This window comes from Adiantum capillus-veneris, chromosome 23, assembly GCF_014529385.1.
Source record: "Adiantum capillus-veneris isolate H3 chromosome 23, ASM1452938v2, whole genome shotgun sequence".
NCBI classification, from domain to species: Eukaryota; Viridiplantae; Streptophyta; class Polypodiopsida; order Polypodiales; family Pteridaceae; genus Adiantum; species Adiantum capillus-veneris.
In genome coordinates this window covers 73,107,695-73,126,088 of record NC_140953.1, presented here as the reverse complement: position 1 = coordinate 73,126,088, position 18,394 = coordinate 73,107,695, and positions in this window count along the sequence as shown.

Sequence of the window (18,394 nt, the reverse complement as noted above, 5' to 3'; positions counted from 1 at the left end):
CTTACATGATGTTGAGGAACCTCTGTCTTTTGATGAAGCACAGAATTCAAAAAATTGGATGGCTGCCATGCAATCAGAATATGATACACTTATAGAAAATGACACATGGACTTTATGTGATTTTCCTCCTGGCAAAAAGGCTATTGGTATAAAGTGGGTTTCCAAGTTGAAACGCAAGCCGGAGGGTGAAATCGATCGCCATAAGGCTCGACTTGTTGCAAAGGGTTATGCATAGGAAAAAGGCATAGATTATGAAGAGACTTTTGCTCCCACTGGTCGTATGACTACTGTGAGTTTTCTATGTGTATTGGCAACTCATTTTGGTTGAGATATACATCAATCAGACATTGTTACTACTTTCTTGAATGATGACATATCTAAGGAAGTTTATGTAACATGGTCTCGCGGTTTTGTCAAGAAAGGACAAGAGGACAAAGTGTGCACACACATGTGAGAAGGCTTTGTATGGGTTGAAGCTCGTGCTTGGTATGAGAAAGCTAACACTCATTTTGTCAAACAAGGCTTTTGTAACCGTCCAACAGAAAGCACATTGTATGTAAAGCGTGAGGGTGATGTACTTCTCATTGTGGTTCTTTATATAGATGATTTGCTGAACCCTGGACCAAATGAAAGACATATAGCTGAATTTAAGGCTGATTTGAATGCTACTTTCAAGATGAAAGATTTGGGACTGTTGCATCATTACTTGGGTATACAGTTTAAGAAGTGTAATGGTGGTATTGCCTTGTGTCAAAAAAGTTACATAGAGACATTGCTATGTATGTTTGGACTTGAGGATTGCAAACCTCTTGCCACTCCCATGGAAACACGTTTGAAATTGAGTCTTCATGACGCTGGTGATCTTGCTGATGTCACTCTTTATCAAACTGTTGTTGGACGCCTCATTTATGTATGCAACACGAGTATCAGACCTCAGGGATGGATGGGGGAAGGAGAAGGCTTGCATGTTTTTGCATGGCAAGTGCATGATCTCTCTCTCTCTCTCTCTCTCTCTCTCTCTCTCTCTCTCTCTCTCTCTCTCTCTCTCTCTCTCTCTCTCTCTCTCTCTCTCTCTCTCTCTCTCTCTCTCTCTCTCCATGGAGATGGAGGTGGAAAGCACGATTGGGCAAGCCAAGAAACCTAGGAAGGGGCATGAGAATGAAAAATTGCATGGCGTTGGAGGTGGGGCGTGAGATTAGCACCTTGCATGAGGGTGGAGTTGTTGCCGATTGGTGAGGGCCACAGGATACACCCCTTGCTCACATGAAAGCCGAGGCTGAACCTGTGCCAAACGGAGCACGGATGGTACCAAATAGAGGCGCCTCGACATGGAGAACGCAACTCGTCCCTGTAGTGGCGACTGTGGACATCCCCATAAGGCAGTGCGAGCTTCATTTCCCTCTACTACAATGTATACGAGCTATCCACCATCGCTATCGCTATTTTTCATATTGGGTGAATAAAAACCATCAAGGGACGCCCAATTTTGGGCGCCCTCCCCTGCTAAGAGGCAAACCCCATGTGAGAGAGCCGGGGCGGCGAGCTGCCCAGGCTAAGAATCACCATGGCCAGGCTAAGAATCTCCAAACCAACATGGTAGGATCCTATGGTTGCATTCTGGGCAAGGCCCTCGCTAGCAGGAAGTGGCACTTTTATGGAACCCCATGATGATTCTTGATTGCACCTTATTTGTTTCGTACGATGGGAAGGCTAGTAGGCAGGATAAGTTCATAAGTTTCAAGGATGTTTGACAAAATTCATTACATGTTAAAGGCTATTTGAAGAGATCAGGACACCACTAAGAAGCCATGCAAAGTGTTGTCAGTAAGGGCATCGCATGCACGGCCTTTGTCAAATATTCCAGCACGGATGGATTATAAGGTTTGAGATTCACCTTCTTGTATTTTTCATCACTTTATGTATATGATTGTATTGCAGGGAGCATGTACTTATTTTAATCTTGGCCATGGTGCCCTAAGAGACTCTCTACGGGTCAAATATGACCATGGTCAGTTCATTCCATCCGATTAAGATGGTTGTTACCACATTTCGGACTAAGGAGCAAGGCTCCAACAAAGCTAACCCATACAATGGCTTTATGGTGCTCCAACAAGGCAAGGTTGCCTAGCAATACAAGTAACACATGCCATGTCGACAAGGTCGACCTCAATCATGTTTACCCAGGGAGCAAGGCTCCGTACACCAAGACTACCATGGACTAAATTCCAATCTATATATGTCTTGAGTGCATGATCACGCCCAAGAATCTATAGCCTACAGAGGACAGGCAAAGTCCATAGCTATGAGTTAAATCCCAAGTCAACAACCATACTATAAGATGCTATGACTTTCACTGCCAAGGGCAGTCAATAGGTATGTTACCTTGTTGCTTTGATCAAGGAGTATTTGGTAATAGTTGACACTTGATAGCTAAGTTGTAGATGCTATCTCTATCACTATTGGACAATATCATGATTCTCAATAAAGCACACGCTTTGGCATGACCGATTCTCTATGAAATTTTGACACGGTCGATTCTAACATGTGTGTCAGCAAGCGTACATGTTTGCTATGAGAATTCGGTATCAATTCTATCTCATCTTATTGATAGACTTCTAGGAAGCAAGGCTTCACTGTGAGACATACTGCGTAGCAGTTTCTGAGTTTGGAATATGCTATCATTATACAAATTCGGGAGTCTTAAGTTTTCTTAATAGAGATCACACCAAACCAAGTCAAGACAACATTTGCAGGACATCCCACAACTCTCAAGTTATTCGCCTATATGGCTATAAGCCGGATTCGCGCGAACTCTCAGAAACCTAGCCACAAGTGGGCGACAAGGTTATTCAATTTTCAATTTATGTTTGTTATTGTCTATGTTTTACTTTTCATTTTAGAAAAGATCACTCTGCTGTGAAAAGCAAAGTGCTTGGGCAGACTACATCAGAAGCTACTATATAAAGCAAAGGAAGCATGGCTTCTCTCTGTACCACGTTATTATCTATTGATTTGAGATCAATGATAATGGCACACATCTTTGGTACTATGTGGATATAATCTCATAGTACGTAAGGACGCACTGTGATGTATCCATGCCCGTATACAGCGACTCACATGGTTGATATTATTACTGCATCCAAAGGCTTATCCTTTCATTTTTTTGATATGTATGCATGGCATACTAGTACGATGGTTGTACAACACCCATCATTACATATGCTTCCGCTCTAACACTAGCTACTCTACTAAGGACGAGCTCAGTTATTGATGTTTTCAAACATTTTGTGTTTATGTTTTTCACAGGCAAAGTGCCATGTTTAAAGTTCCCTTGATACAGTCATGATCTCATACAATGCCAGTTGGTCAAGATTTGGTTTATGGTACCTCTCTCTACGAGGGCGTGGTACTCGTTTAGAACCATATAGACAAGGTCTGCACGGGATCCTATGCAAGGGGCAAACAACCCAACCCAATAAGGGGTTTTCCTCAACCCAGCACTCTCTCTCTCTCTCTCTCTCTCTCTCTCTCTCTCTCTCTCTCTCTCTCTCTCTCTCTCTCTCTCTATGTCAAAGGTAACAGGATAGGCTCAACAATAACCATAAGGGTTAAGAGTCCTCTATTGCCACTTATTTTGAAATGGCTACAAGCCATCTTCCCAAAGGCTTAGTGGACAAGCAAGGGTCTTGCCATTAGTGAGTTTTTGGGCACATCGTATTTTACATGTGACATTCACAATGCATTTTTTGAACGTCTTACAACTCGTAAGGGCTTATCTCTACCAAGGTGTATGGATGAAGCCAGCATTTCAGACCGCACGACTACTCAAAAACACCCCAGGTAATATATTTGTGGGTGTGAAAAAGATCTCATTGTGCTTAAGACCCCAATTTTAAATCACTAAGAGTGACTATTTGAGTACAATTTGGGGGTAAGACCCAGCTCGTGATTACTAATTCACTTAGCAGAGTTGATGGTCAATTGTTGGCCCCTTCACCCTTACATTTTCAAGGAAAAAATTCCACAGACTTCCAAGGGGTAGTGAAAAAGTTTCAACTTCTAACAAAATGTACTACCACGGGCCAACCCAAGGGGGGTCATAGACATAGACCAAGGGTCGGCTACTAGTGGAGCAGTTTTCCTACAAAGTAACCACGGGGTTTGGATTGCAAAAGCAACACCCAAGACTACCTGTGCAATATTACTTTCATTTCACTTCGTGTTCCTAAGCCTTTGCAGGCGGGAAATTTGAGCAGGTGCTCTTCACTCCTGATATGTGAACACTAGGTTTAACCTACAAGTACGCATCTGTTTTGGTTTTTTTTCTTTTGGTTTGCTTTTCTATGTAGGATGCATACACTATATTTTCTCTTTTGAGAAATGACAAGGTCATGTACGAGCCAAGAATTTTGGGCCATTGTGTCCCAAAATACTTTTTTTGTGTTATGCAGTTATAGACCCACTTATAGGGTTTATTTGGCACATGTTATCACATGGGATACAACATGGTCTAGGGACTCAAGGAGTTTGGTTTAGCCAGTGTGGAGCATGGATAATGAGGTTCTCTCTCACACACGTTGCATGCGTGTTTACAGTTACCTCCACACCCAAGTACATCTCGTACTTGAAGAACAATTTTTTAGACATCCTTACTTGAGACATATTCCACATGTGGAGAATATGAGTCTCTGGGACAGACACTGGTACCACTACTTCAATTTTGTGTCGCGATGAAGTCCCTGGGTGATGATCAAATCTGTTTTCTAGACCATTTTCAGCACGATGTATCAGGAGCAATTTCGGTGGCCAGAAATTGTTGGATACTTAGAATGACTTGTTAAGGTACGAGTGCAGATAAACAGCATTACAGATGGTTGTTTATGCATATAGCAAGGCTATGAGTTGTTAATGAAAAGATTTAATTGTTTGTACCTAGAAGTGATTATTGTTTCCTTGAAAGGGCGGTGGTAATGCATGTGCTAGTCTCCACCCAACCGTGCTATCTTATAGCCTCTCCCCAGCGTACACAATGTCCAGCCATGTTGGTAGCCTTGCCCATAGGACCCATGTCCTTACATTACCCCCCCCTTGGAGAATATTTTTCTTCCTCAAAAATGAACGTAGGAAAACGTTTCTTGAGTGCGGAGACATTCTCCCATGTAGAACCTTCTTCAGGTCTATCTAACCATTTTACCAACGCCTATCGTCTGACATGATGTCTGGTGCGAAGCTCATAAGAATCCAAATTCTTTTTGGGCTCATGAGGGATGCTTGGCAGTTTGATAAGGCCAACTAACACACCTGTGTCAATGACATTATCATTCTGTCCTAGCTGTTTTTGTAAACGGCTAACATGAAAAACAGGATGAACTCGTGAGTGCTCTGGAAGAGCTAACTTATAGGCCACTTGACCTATAGGTTTGAGAATGGTAAACGGTCCACAATAGCGTGGTGAAAGTTTAACAACTTTTTCCGTCTTCAGAATTTTTGAATGCTTTGGAACTTTGAGGATAACCTTGTCTCCTTTTTCGAAAGTAGCAAGACGACGATGTTCATCTGTGTACTTCTTATATCGATCTTGAGCTTGCTTAACTTTCTGTCGAGAAACTCAGAGCATGTCAAAATGGTCTTGGAGAAAATCCTTTGCTTGTTGTATCTTCTCCTTAGCCAACCCCACCGTAACGGGTGATCTAGGTTGAAATCCATACAAAAGCGTAAATGGACTAAACCCTGTAGTCACATGCTTTGAACTATTATAAGAAAATTCCAGTATAGGTAAGTAGTATTCCCAATTGGTTTTCTTCTTGATAATGTACGCTCGTAGCATATCCTCTAGCACGTGATTAACTCTTTCGGTTTGACCATCCGTTTCTAGATGATCAGTCGTACTTACATTAAGTTTAGTTTTTAACTTTTGGAACACATCTCTCTAGAAGTGATTATTGTTGAAGATGATGAAACAGGAAACAGAAGGAAGACAGCAACTCAGAGTAGGAAGAAGATGGAGAAGGAGAAGACACAGAGCTTGTGTACGAGATCTCTGTAGTCTCTCTCTGTATTGGAATAATAGAGTATACAAACTCAGAGCTACAAAGCTTATATGAAACCCTAAGAGATAAGGTGTCCTTTCACACCGGATGTCCAAGGGGAAAAACCCATTGGGAGAAAAGTGCCCCTGGTGAAGCGCGTATACACACTAACACTACTACATGTCTACAAATCCCCCCTGTAGTGATAGTGTGAATCCGTACAAGGTAGCAGATCATCATGTGTATGAGAGTAAGCCCAAAGCTTTTCGGAAAGTTTCAAACTTTTCTTGTGATAACGCCTTCGTAAATAGATCTGCAATGTTATCCTGTGTAGGACAGTAAGTTAGTATGATCTCCCCTGCATGTAGCCTTTCCTTGACATAGTGGTAGTGAACCTCTATGTTGTAAGAAGCATATCATCCACATAAAGTGTTAGCATAATGAGAACTCCATCTCTCTTTTTGACATACAAAGTACTTTCTGTTGGACTATTCTGAAATCCCTGGCCAATCAAATAAGTATGTATCTTCTCATACCATGCTCTTGGAGCCTGTTTGAGACCATACAAAGCTTTACGCAATCTACATACTTTTTGCTCTTGACCTTTTACAACAAAACCACTTGGTTGACTTACATAAACTTCTTCCTGCAAATCACCATTCAAAAAAACAGTTTTGATATCCAACTGATGCACTTTCCAACCATGATAAGCAGCAATTGCAACTAGTGATCTTACTGTGGACGCACGAGAAGTAGGAGCAAAGGTTTCATCATAATCTATGCCTTTCTGTTGCGCATAGCCTTCTGCCACAAGCCTTGCTTTGTACCTGTCAACAATACCATCTTGTTTCCTTTTTACCTTAAAAACCCACTTTGTACCAATAGGCTTTTTACCTGTAGGCAAGTCCACTAGATCCCATGTATGATTCTTATGAATAGAATCAATTTCTTGCTGCATAGCATCTTTCCACTGAACACACTCTAAAGCTTGTTCAAACGAATCAGGCTCATCTGCATCACAAAGAGTGCTAAAGAAAGCCAAATCTACTTTGTCTCTGCCAAAAGTAGTACCAGCACGTGTTTTTCGTGGCAACGGTGCATCCAACTTGCTATCCTGCAAAGTTTTCTGAACCCATTTAGGCAAGGTTCTTTCTTCCCTGAGAACTTCTTGCTCTTCACGCACAACTTCCTCTACATCATGAGGTGTCACATGTTGATCAAAAGATTGATCAAGATTATCAACCTGTTGTGATTCTTGATTCTCCACAAAAGAAGGAAGCAAACCTTCAAATACATCATGTGTCTGCATATGAGGTACATCAAAAGCAACCATAGGTTGAGCAGTAGTTTCTGCAAAAATTACATCACGACTTTCAAAAATCTTGTTTGTAGTAGGATTGTAAAGTCTATAACCTTTACTTCCACTACTGTACCCCACAAATATACATTTGATTGCCTTATCATCAAGCTTCCCACGTAACTGCTGAGGGATGTGAGCATAAGCAAGACAACCAAAAACACGAAGATAACTGACTGAAGGTTTTCTGTCATACCAACCTTCAAATGGAGTAATGGTCTTCAAGGCACGAGTAGGACACCTGTTCAAAACATGTGTTGCACAAGCAATTGCCTCCATCCATAGCTTATGAGGCAAACTCTTAGCCTTGAGCATACATCTAGCCGTCTCCATTAAAGACCTGTTCTTCCTTTCTGCAACACCATTCTGTTGTGGTGTGTATGGCATAGTGCATTGGTGTTTAATGCCTTTCTTTCCCTAAAAATCCTTAAATGCACATGACATGTATTCACCTCCTCGATCGGTACGAAGAGTCTATACTTTGCAACCTGTTTCATTTTCAACCATGGCGACATAATGTTGAAAAACTGCAAACACGTCTGACTTTGCTTTGAGTGGATACACCCAACAAAACCTGGAAAAGTCATCAATGAAGGTCACAAAATAAAGGCTGTTTCCTATAGACGGCGTCCTCATAGAACCACATACATCACTGTGTACAAGCCGCAACTTTCGTGTCAATCTAACTGAAGCATCCTGCGAAAATGCAAATCTGTGCATCTTTCTAACAACGCAACCTTCGCATACATGTCTTGGTGGCATCTCCAATAAAGACAAATCATGCACCATATTATGACGTTGTAAAGTCATCAAACTGCCATAACTAACATGCCCAAATCTAGCATGCCACAACTCAGCATCCTGCATGGCCTGAGTCTTTGTTTCTGCAATACATACCTGAATCTGCTTTTCGTAATTATCTAGCACAAATAGTCCATTTTCTAGCGTACCTGTAGTGATAAGAGAATAACCATTCTCTCGATCTCGTACAACACATCTGTCATCCTCAAAAATGACCCGAAGACCATTTTTTGCAAGAGAGGATACAGACAACAAATTCTTCTTAATCCCTGGAACATATAAGACATCTGGCAAGCATAAATCTGAACCATCTGAAATGGTAATCAAAATATTACCAACGCCTTTAATTGGATAAGAAGCATTATTTGCACATGTCACCTTCTTTCCTGCTGGAGCTGCATCCAATGAACAAAACAAATCCTTCCTTGAAGTTATATGCCTGGATGCACCACTATCAAAGTACCAAATCATTTGTGTCTTGTCAACACTGTAAGCAGAAAAATCTGAACATACTACAAAAGCATAAGAATCCTGCACAAAGTTTGCAGACTCTTCTTTAGCTGTAGAAGAATCACCAAAAGCTGAAACAACCAAACTTGACTCTTTCTTCTTTTCTTTAGCAATTCGCTTTTTACACTCACTAATGTAGTGACCAGGTTTCTTGCAGTAGTGACATTTACCTTTCTTCTTGGACTTGTCGGAATCACCTTTAGACTTCTCTGAAGATTGTCCTGCACTAGACTTGGAGTGATGAGCACTCTCTTTACCCTTGTTTTTGTTATGTACAACAAGAGCATGATCCATACCATCCACCTGTAAAGACTTGTTCTTACGTGATTGATCCTCCTGCAATAGCAAAGCCACTAACTCTTCAAAATGAAGAGGCTCAGGATTAGCTCGCAAAAACAGAGTCAAAGAAGTCTGAAAAGTCAAATAAGATGGTGGTAGTGAATTGAGTGTTTTGGAAACCAAGTCCTTCTCTGGAATCACTTCATCAATGCTAAGCAATTGCTCTTTAAGATCCCTGATTTTTGTAAGATGCTCGACGATATCGTCACCTTCGTCCATCTGTATTTTGTCAAGTTGTTTCTTCAAAAACTCTATTCTGGCAGCATTTCTTCCTCCAAACATAGCTTGCAAAGTGTTCCAAGCATCCTCAGAAGTTCTGCAAGATCTGATATGTGGTGTGATTTTCCTCTTTATGGTTAAGGCAATCACGGCCATAGCTTGTGCATCTTTAGTATCCCATCTCTTTTGATCTGGAGTGACTTGTGAGGGTCCTGCACCAACAGCTGCACCACGACCAGGCGTGGCAGGTGCAATGCTAATTGGATGAACTTCATTTCCAGATACATAATCCCACAATCCTTTACCAACCAAAACATTTTTGGCCATAAAAGACCAAAGAGAATAGTTGGTACCATCCAATTTGTCTTCGGATGTAAACGCACCAAAAATCTTTTTCTCCGTAGATTGAGCCATACTGTGGATGCACACAAGAGAGAAAAAGAACCTCCAAGAGATTCACAAATCTCCTCTCCAATGCAAGCAAAACTCTACACAAAATCTCAGCACAAAGCTAAGACGAGTTGCTTCCCAAAAGAACTGTTTACCTGAAGAAAATCTGTCAAAAAGCACACCCTCTTGATCTAAACGCCTCCGAAAAGTAACTTCTGCTACGCTGCTCAGGACAAAAATCTGAGGGCTCGAACGGCTTCGAAAGGGGGGTAAAACCCCAGGTCACCTTTTCAGAATACTCCCGGAACGTCGAGGATGCTCCCACGAGCAAATTTTCCAAAAACTGCCTGAAAACTGCGATTGCGGGCGCAGATGCGAAAACGCAAGTAGAGGCTCTGGAAATCACCTCGCTCTGATACCAATTGTTGAAGATGATGAAACAGGAAACAGAAGAAAGACAGCAATTCAGAGTAGGAAGAAGATGGAGAAGGAGAAGACACAGAGCTCGTGTACGAGATCTCTGTAGTCTCTCTCTGTATTGGAATAATAGAGTATACAAACTCAGAGCTACAAAGCTTATATGAAACCCTAAGAGATAAGGTGTCCTTTCACACCGGATGTCTAGGGGGGAAAACCCAGTGGGAGAAAAGTACCCCTGGTGAAGCGCGTATACACACTAACACTACTACATGTCTACAATTATCGAACTTTCGATCTCTATCACTAATGATACTAGTTGGAAGACCGTAGATTTTATATATATGCTCCACAAATAGCCGTGCTAATTTCGGTGTCTTAACCGTACTCTTAATGGGAATGAATCGACCCATCTTTGTGAGACGGTCTACAATTACCCAAATGGCATCATGGCCACGATTTGTAGTAGATAATCCATAACGATACTTTTCCACTTACCTTGTGGAATCTCTAAAGGATGTAAAAGGCCACCTACCTTGAGGCGCTCTGTCTTATTAACTTGGCATTGTTGGCAATTTAGTACGTACACTTGAACATCATGATGTAAGCCCGGCCAATAAAATTGCCGTCGAACTAAGGCATAGGTCTTACGAATACCTGGATGACCAACACTTGGACTATCGTGACACTCAAATAAGATTTGGCACCTAGTGTTTGAGTCCTTTGGCACACATACTCTACCCTTGTGGAGTAAGTAGCCATCATCAATAGAGAAATTCTTCCATAGCTTAAGCTCTTTCTGAGTAGGGGTGGAGCTCTGTGTGTTGGAGTTTTTATCTGCGCGTGCAGAGATATGTTGATTTGGCTGTTCAGAGACATGTGAGTGTGAGGGATCCCTTTTTAAAACTGCACTCCACACTTTAGCATATGATTGATCTTGTGCACACTTGCCACATCATGAATCCAAAAATCCACTCTTTAGTTCCGTGAGCGCAAGTGAATTAATCTAAGGCATCCGACTTAGTACATCCGCTACTACATTATATCGCACCTTGCAATATCGTAGCTTATAATCATAATCTTGAAGGATTTCTGCCCATCTAGCTTTATGGCCCTTCAAGTCTATTTGAGTAGTAAATCATTTGATACTCTCATGGTCAAAAACTACTTCAAACTCGGCACCATATAAATAGTGTCGCCACTTTTGTAAAGCGTGAATTATGGCATAGAGCTCTCTCTCATAGACAAAATAATTCTATTGAGATCTATCTAACTTTTTACTTTCAAAGGCTATAGGTATTCCCTCGTGGAGAAGTACCGCACCAATTGCTTAATCACTAGCATCATTCTCTACCACAAATGGCTTAAGTGGGTCAACGATTGCTAGGATAGGAGCAGTGGCTATAGCTACCTTGAGCTGTTCGAAACTTCGTTTTTAGGCTTCTTCCCAAGAAAAGGTCTTACCTTTTGCTTTAAGTTGATCCGTCATAGGAACAACAATTTTGGCATAGTCACGGTTATAATGTCGATAAAATCCAGCCATGCCTAAAAATATTTGAAGCTCCTTAACCATGTTGGGATATGGCCATCGAAGAATGGTTGCAACCTTGTCAGTCTCCATCTTGATGCCAAAATAAGAGATTTCATGACTGAGGTAATGTATCTCTGTTTTAATAAAGAAATCGCACTTGCTTTACTTAGCATACAACGAGTGAGCTCGTAGCTGTTCAAACACTAATCGTAAGTGTTCTATGTGTTCATCTTCAGTCTTACTGTAAATGAAAATGTCATCAAGGAAAAACACAACAAATTTTCCAAGATAGGGACGTAAGACACTATCCATGAGTGTCATAAACGTAGTTGAAGCATTGGTTAGACCAAAAGACATAACCAAAAATTCAAAATGCCCAAACCATGTTTTAAAGGCAATTTTGGAGATATCTTGCAAAAGGATACGCACCTGGTGGTATCCTGAATGAAGATCTATCTTTGTATAATATCTTGCTCCATGGATTTGATCAAACTACTCATCTATTATTGACAAAGGATACTTGTTCTTGATGGTTATGGCGTTTAGTCGGTGATAATCTACGCGCATGCGCATAGTACCATCTTTATTTTTTACCAATAGAATTGGTGATGCCCAAGGCAAAGTGCTAGGTCTAATGAAACCACGGGCGAGGTAGTCAGCCAAATGACTCTCAATCTCCTTGGCTTCTTTAGCACTCATACGATAAGGTGGTTTACTCACCGGTTTAGTGCTTGGCAAGACATCTATGCCATGTTGCACATCACGTGTAGGGGTGGTAAATCACTTGAGAACACATCATTATACTCCGTGAGTAAGTGAGTCAGCTTTTGCCGTGCAAAAGTTTAGAAGGTAAACTAAAGTTATGCTAGGATTGAGAATCTTGTAATTCGTGTAATGTTTGTTTTACAACAGTTGCAAATTGCTCTATAGAATTGAAATTGAGAGCACTTTTCTCGTTAGATTTGTTAACACCTTGCTTATCATTAAAATTCATTGCATTTTGCATACCATTACTAGAATTCACCGCACTTTGCTCTTCAGAATTCACAAGACTTAAAGACAAGCAGTAACACAAAAAGATTTCATCTATTAAATCTGCTTTCTTCAAAATTGAAAGCTCGACTATACATATAAGAGGTGCATATGGTATATTTTCCTCACCAAGCAAAAGCACATGTTTACCATTCATTGGCCATAAAGGATAAGGAGTTGTGTTCATTACTAGTGTGCGATGTGTTTCCTAAACCATGCAGCCACTCCCGTCCTAAAACTACATCAGCACGGTCCTTGTTCATAACTTGAAATTCAAGGGTCATCGTATTATCTTGAGCAATAAGCTCAACCCCTTGAACTACCGTGTCCCATACTTCTTTATCATTCCTAGACATCTGCTCAACCACATACTTGTGAGAGCAGGGACTCTGTGTAAGCTTCAATTTCTTGATTAGCTTATAGTTCAAGAAGGTATGAGTTGCACCATCATCCATTAAATACGAACACATTGTCCGTTAATAGTGTCATGCATGTGAATCAAATCATGGGGTCCAAAGGTGGACTGCCACATTGAAGCAAGCATACAACACTTGTGCTTTTCTTCTTTATCAAGAACTTCTATAGCACAATATTTAGGAGGTGAATCTAATGTGAGGCGTTACCATATGCATGGCCTTTTCTTTGCCTTGCAAAAAAGAGGACAATATTTCTTGTTATGTTGGTCCGAAAGACATTTAAAACATAAATTGTGTTTCTTCTCACGCTCAAAATCAGCAGCACTGAGAGACCCACGTGGAGTATCTCGTGATTTCTTAGGCTTCTTAGTCTCTTGTGGACGTGGAGAGGTAAATTGTCTCTTATTCCTCTTGGAACATGTGGCAGATATACCTCGCCATTGGCTCTTAGCCACATTGCTCTTAGCAAAATTATTCTTAGAGTAGGGAACATTTCCTTTCCTCTCTTGGTCATCATCTTTGGGCATGATTGATGGCTTCTTCCAAAGTTTTTGGATATTGGGTCTTGACATGAAGACGGTAGTCTTTGTCAAGACCCCTATTAAAACCCCGTATCTTTTAAAATTCATCTAGACCTTCTAGTTTTAATATGATTTCCCGATACATTGAAAGGTATTGTGTGAGAGAGAGGCCAGACATGCGGCATGCATCCCATGCTAACCAATTCTTATCTTCTTCATTGGAGTCCAAAAACTCTTTGGAGAAAGAAGCTTGAAACGCAGCCCAAGACGGAGGATGAACATCTATTGGAAATGTCATCCACCACTTATAGGCATTGCCTTAAGAGATAGACTTGTTTCCACAGCCGTCTTTATATCCGGGGTGTGTCTCAATCTATGAATATCACTCCATTTGTGTAAGAACGTATTGACCACATCCTTGTTGTGATCACGCTCTTCCCCATGAAATTCAAGAATTGTGATATTCTTAAGTAATGCATTGCTACCTTATGCATCTTCTGAAGCCCTTGTCTCTTAGACTCCTTGAGTTGTGCGAGCTTGGTTCCCTTGAACCGTGCCACTTGTGGCTCCTTGAGCTATTTGTGAATTCATAAATTTCACAAGTAACTTCGTAAGATTGGTAACATTTGCATTGAGTGCAGAGAGATTGCGTTCAAGTACGCTTTGGCAATTTTCCAAAGTCTTGAAAGCAGCCATATATACAAGGCCATGATCTCCTATATCATCGTCATCATGCATATTAGTGTCAGTTGCACCCGTGGTGTCCTGATTTTGATCTACGTGTTCAAAATTAAACGTGTGTGTAGGTGGGCTATCCTCACTGGCCATGGTAAACACACACTAATGTAAAGAGAGAGAGAGAGAGAGAGAGAGAGAGAGAGAGAGAGAAACCATCAACTTGTACCTTGTGAAATTGAAGTCTTTGTGTTTTGTATGCTCTGCGATTTGTGTTGCATGCGAACCTCGCCTTGCAGGAATTGTAGCACTTCACGTGTCGTTCATCGTAAGAACACTTTTGTTTATTCTTCACAAAAACTCATTGTTTTTGTGAAGGCTTTTATTCACTTTGAAGCTACCTCTTTGAGGAAAAAATAATTTTTGGAAGTGGAAAGGAAGAGTGAAACTCCTTCCTTGAAGTTTTAAGTTTTCCCTTTCCTTCTAGTTTTCCTTTCAACACAAGTATACTATCTTTCTTTGATATACACAACAAGGGTCAATAGTTTGATGGTAAAGTATTGACCTCTTGCCCTCATGGAGTGGGTTCAACCCTCCTTCATGCAAGGATTAAGTGGGCCTTCCTACGCGCGCAACCAATGGCGCCAATGGAACCCTTCGGAGCCTCTATGTCGTAAAGTTGTCGTTCAAGTTTGCCTTGGTCTCTCAACTTGGAGGGCGTCAGTGAGACAGTCGTTCTTCTTTTTGTTGTACAACGGAGACGTCGCTGTATGCGGAATGTGGGAGAGAAGCAGCGCATCGCATGCACATGCAACCCGCTTTTTCCCTTCTCTTAAAAATAGCTCAGATACCAGTGAAAGGGCGGTGGTAATACGTGTGCTAGTCTCCACCCTACTCTACTTGGAGTTTGCTTACCATCAGTTAAAGCATGTTCGCCACTAGTTTTAGTCTCTTCATGTTTAAGTCCGGTTCTCAACCTTGAACGCTAGTTATGGTGGGGTTGTTTACGGATGAAATTTGAGAACAAATCAAGGACTTAAACTTGGTTGATGAGTTATGTCAACAAGTTACTTTCATGGAAAGTGGTACTCTTTCGGGTATATCTTTGTTGTGATAACTCGTTTAGCATGCTCATGTGCATTCTAAATGGAGTCTACACATTATGATTGGATTGGAACCGATAACACAAGAGGGTTGCAAATGGATAACAATGTGCACGATTGAGATGATTATTCTTGATTTCATTGGACCTCCTACTGAACCGTGGTTCGGTCACACAAATAGCTGGCTCCTTGAGGGATGCCACTGTAGAAAACATTAGTGTTCTTATGAAGATCTTCCACTTTTGTTTTCGCGGACGAAAATACTTCTCAAGGGGGGAGTAATGTCAGGCCAAGGGCTAGAGGGCATGCCCGACTTAGGGGGGTCAAGGACCTAAGCCAAGGATCGGACTGAAGGTGTAGACAGGGGATCCATTTAGAGCAAAGGGCCATGGGCCCGCCTATAGAAGGTTGGTTGGGAGGAGGATCCAGTATTTAGTCTCCCCTCGGCCTTTCAATTTGCATGCCCAACTTCAAGTTACTTTTCAGCTTATATTTTGATGGGAAATCCTTCACTTTGAAAGTCAAGAGTACCTCCTATAGACTTTAGGAAACTTAGTACTCGGCTAGCAAGTTGTTAGTTGCACTCAAAAGGATACGTATACAAGTACACTCAAAACACACTTTGCTTTTTGGTATAAAGCGTTAGAGGGCTCTCCTAGAGACTCTATAACAGTACTTTTATGGGACCCTCCAGAAAAATAAGGTGTGCTTCGTAAACTCCTTAGGTTCCAAAAGGGTTGTGGAGCTTTACTTTCTCATCCGGTGCTTCAACCACCCCCCACATCGAAGAAACACCTTTTCAAGAAGCAATCAAAGGTAAACAAGTCAAAGGTGTACCCTAAATTAGCAATGCCAACTTGTGCTTGAAGGGTATATGAGCACACAAGAAATAATATAAAGGGCATCATACCGAATTCTAAAAGAATACGTATACAGGTATAGGAGGGCCTCAGCACTATCTAACATGAGGTCTTAATGACCCCCAAGCAGTGGGTTCTACAGCCGAAAAGTGTGGGCCCGAAAGGAAAAGAGGCGCACAGACGTCAATTGCTAAAAAGTAAACAAGGACTTGTGTGTGTGTGTGTGTGTGTGTGTGTGTGTGGGAGGAGGGGGGGGGGGGGGGGGTTGTAAACTCACTTTATAACCAAGGGCGCTCATAGTGATTTCAACAAACCACACGCACCTACGTGGTTAGCTCATTAGCCTCCCAACCGCGAGGTCGTGGGTTCAAATTTCCAACCCTTCTTCGTGTGTTGACCTTCTGTGGACCCTCCCTTCACCTCGAGATTCGTGTGCCCACTTCTCGATCATAGATCCCACCACTTGGACCCGTGTTAGATAGTGCTGAGGATAGGAGGGCATCAATCAATGACTACATATCTGGGAAGGGCATCTCGAGAGAGGGGGGGGGGGGGGGGGGGGGGGGTTACTCACTTTATCACCAAGGGCACTCATAGCTCCAATAAACCACATGCATCTACGTGGTTAGCTCAATAGCCCCCCAACCACGTGTCATGAGTTCAAATCTCCGATAAGTACATTTTGTGGACCCTCCCTTCACCTCGAGAATTGTGTGCCCATTTCCCGGTTGTAGATCCCACCAATGGCCTTTTGATAGGTAGAAAAACACTTTCTTCCTCAGCCAAGTCGCCGTGTCTTTTTAAGAGATTGCAAAACCCTGTTGATGAGTGCTTTATCGAGAAGATTGAGAAAGCAACAGGGATGCGATATTGTTTCCAATTGTTATGCAGTTGGACCTTTACCTTAGTGAAATCAATGAGCAAATGCAGCAAGCGAATTGAAATCAACCATTGTCTTTATGGTGTTGATGTTTTGGCCGCGCGCACACACACAGAGAAATGAAATGAAATGAAATGTTATATTAATGTCCTCAAAAGGCCAAAATGACCTATGAGACCAATCTGTTACAAAATGGTGAATCTAATACCATGTCTGGCTACAAAAGAACTAGATACTACTACTAGAATCCATCCTCATTTGCACTCTGGATATCGAGAGAGTATGGCTCGAATCCTCTACTGTAGTCTCCGTCGACGCTGTGTAGCCCCTCCTCTCAATCGTGGCCGTATAGATCTTCGTAGCTCCAATGCTCGGTCGATGAGAGTGCCGGTAGTGGCCCAATGAGTGTGGGCCGAGCTCTGCAATGATGACTACTCCTCTAGCTGTCCCATATCTAGTGAAAAGAAATCTGTAATCTGTCTCTAGGACTGTCTCTCTCTATCTCTCCCCAGTAAAATGTCTCTATATCTGTGTAACTCAAGTAGATATAGCCCAAGACATCTCTGATCCTCATAACTCATGACCCTAGAGGAAGGACCGAAACCCTCTCTGAATAAGCAGTGGAAACGGCCCCGTATCTCATAGTACACTGTGTAATGACATATGTAATGTAGCTTTGTCTCTGGCTCTAACTGGCATAAGCGGCATATCCTAAGCTCCTCCCTGAATGAGACAGTGGCACCTCCTAACCGACGTCCTCTATGTGTTATCATGTCTACAAGTAGTCTCCCAATGGCATCCTCTCACTCTACGTATTGTGCCACTAGGAGTCTCATGCGTCTCCCGAGTAAAAAATAATGTTTCTTCCCTTGAAGCTATCCTTGAATGCGTCTACATCTAGTTTCATTAATCCATACTGCCATTTTAAGGTTGGTCCAATAGGTCTCGCACCGTCATGCATGCGCCTTTCCGAAACCACTACTCTCCTTGCTCTATAGAAAGCAATTTTCTCTTTCTCCCTTGCTACCTTGATCTCTGTGTTAAGAGTGAGGTCACCCAAAGATATCCCAATTTGCTCGTGTTGTCTCTTCTTCAAGAATTCATTCTTAGCTTCCAACCTAGGGAAACCTATAATGAGTGCTCTTTCCTTGAAACTTTCTCTCTCATCACTTCCCTTCTTTCCCAGTCTACAAGCACGCTTCTCCAGGCTTGGCACCATCAAGCTTCTGATGACAATATTTTTTCCAGAAGCATGTAACTCTGAAAAGCAGCATTTTCAAATAACTTCAAAAAGCCTAAAAATTGTGTACAACA